Source organism: Solanum lycopersicum, chromosome 7 (genome assembly GCF_036512215.1).
Source record: "Solanum lycopersicum chromosome 7, SLM_r2.1".
Classification (NCBI taxonomy): Eukaryota; Viridiplantae; Streptophyta; class Magnoliopsida; order Solanales; family Solanaceae; genus Solanum; species Solanum lycopersicum.
Window position 1 is genome coordinate 10,107,951 of NC_090806.1, and position 2,912 is coordinate 10,110,862.

The following is a 2,912-nucleotide window of genomic DNA, read 5'->3' on the forward strand; positions in this document are numbered from 1 at the left end:
AGTTAAAGGCTGAAATCTACGAACCATAGAAAGTTTAATGGTCCATAAAAATGATTCGTAGGATTCCACAAAAGTTTTAGGCCTAGTTACTTGACCTACGATTGACCTGTAATATCCTTAAGAATTTCTAGGGTCCATATGTCGCTACTGTAGGGTCTGCCAACAGTTATATTTACAAGTTTTTACCCTAATTCGAAATCCTATATATGGTTTTTAGGTCCTAGAGTACCCACTGGAAACTATTTCCCCTTATATCCAAATACTAATCAAATTCATCCTCCTAAGTTGCCCTCTAAAACTCAATGAAAGAAAAATAGGGATTCTAGGGCTCATCAAATTCAAGTCTCCTTTCTTTATCATTGATTAGGGCTTCAAGATCAATGTATATAGGGAGTTCATCAATGGGTTCTATTCACCCATTGAATCCTAAAGTTTTCTCCAAAATATGCAATTCATTTTTCCTAAATTGATTAGATTGTCATTCCAATCCTCATGGTTTCTTCTTGTATGGGTTTAATTTTTTGTTTTTTATCATGTTATGATTATCTGGACTCAATTACATAGTTTCGAGTCAATTCCATATGAACCCATACATTGATCATTATTTTGGCTATGAACCCAATATACATAAAGTTATAATGAAGCTATAACATTATGAATGATGTTCTCATGAAAGACATGCATGAGTTATGAAAATAAATGTCTTATGATCTAGGTTGTATTGAGAATGACATCAGTTCAATTGTGAAAGGTTTTTTCACATTAAGGGATCATGGTTTGCTAAAAGGATTTCTACTAATGCATGATTCAAGATTTAAGAAGCTATTTGATGATATTTTTAGCTTGGATTAGTAACTTAATTGTGTTTTCCATGGATGGGCTATGTTTATGATTATGTCTATTCATTGGGATTTTATTTATAACTGAGGATATTGAGATGGAGGATCTTCTATTAGTAGAGGTCGGGTCTGTAGTATCATTCTCTTTGTCCCTAACTCCATGTCTACATAGGTTTTATTAAGTGAAATATCTAGTTGATCCACCTAAGATAGATGTTAAGGTTCTTGATTTGGTTAGTAAGGACATTTCTTCTTAGTGTCGAAGCAAGACACCGGATCCAAAGTTATAACCCATATGTTTTAAGTTGGTTGATAGTAAATATCCTACAAAATGAACTAAGTTACTTTCAGTTATTTTATGAAGCTTTTGTATGTTTTAAGGTGCATTGACCATATTAATGTTTTATGATGTTCCCTTAAGGGATTTTAGAATGTTTAGCTTGGTCATGCAATTTATGATTTTGCCTATATTATTTCACCAATATAGGGCTTGACGACTCCTTTCCCTCCGTTCATGTCTAGTTGATCACTTTAGGCATTTGAAGACATGGTGAGTCCTTATACTATGAGGACCATATCATATTTATTGCTTTCTTAATTATGTATTTACTTTCGGATGTTATACATGGTGTACGAGTTATGTACCAACCACTCCTTATGATGTAATAGATGGCTTGTCAAGACTATGTTAGACTTCCTCTTTGAAATGTCAAACTCTTTTTATATTGATATAGAATGCTCTACTTTTGTCTATTACATTGTGTATATTCATGTCAAGTGACATGTGTAGGGTCTCTCGAGGTCTTAGACACCATGTCACGAATATGTGTATTTTGGGTCATGACAAACATGGAATTTAGAGCACAATGTTTTAGAAAAAGGTCTTATGATGTTTGGTAAGCCGCATTGAGTAGAAACTTGTTCATTTGTGTGAGGAGCGTCACATTTATGAAAAGGAGGGTATAAAGAGTTCAAGGAATTCAAATTCTTTCATTTTTCTAAATTAATGTCATGGAGTCTATCTCTACAAATATACTTCTCCTATATCGTGTTCAATCATTTTCAGGATTTGGCCCCTCAAAGAGCTTATGTGAAAAGGAATGCGGGTAACGACATTGTGGAGCGTGAGGTTCCTCAAGTTTTAGTTAACCGTTTGGCCGATCAAGTGGCTTATATCAAACTTTAAGTCGTTTTTCCAATGTTTGGTTCAAGCTATGATAGAAAAGTCTAATAAAGAGGCTAATGCTCCGGCTAACCTAAATGTGGGTACAAAGGCACCAAGGATAGGGAATTCACTAGGATAAATAATCTTGAATTACATGGTTCTATGTTGATGAGGATACTTAAGAGATCATTGATGAGTTTTACAAGATAGTAGGTATTATGGGTTTGTCTACGGTTGAGAAGGTGGAGTTGGCCGCTTATCAATTGAAGGGTGTTTCTCAAGTGTGGTTTTAACAATGGAAAAGTGAGAGGGAAGTCAATATGGGTACTTTTGATTGAGAAAAAATTATGGGAGATTTTCTTGATCATTTCTCTACTTTTTAAATAAGAGAATTAAATGTTCTTGTGTTCATTAACCTCCAACAAGGCAATGTAAGTGTGAATGAGTATTCTTTAAAGATTACTCAATTGACTAAGTATGCTCCAACTATGGTTGCCAATTCTAGGAAAGGATGAGTATGTTTGTGTCGGGTTTGTCCGACTTGGTTGTCAAAGAGTTTCATACCACCATGCTGATTAATGAGATTAATATATGTCATTTGATGATCCATTCCCTACAAATTGAGAAGGAAAAGGCAAAAGAGTACAAGAGAGAAAAGAGCGGTGACGACGACTTTTCTAATTCTGGGCCCAGTGGACATAGGCGTGCTTAACGTACGTCAAAATTTTTAGGTCAAGATTCTTCTAATGTCTCGGCTCCTATGTTAAACAAACATTACGTGTCAACTCTTAGGCTTAAGGCAGAAATAGTGATATTGGATACTTGCACTAGGTATGGTAGGAAACAACAACAAGTGTTTGGCCGCTATAGATGGTTGCTCTAAGTGTAGAAAGAGTGATCAAAATGTG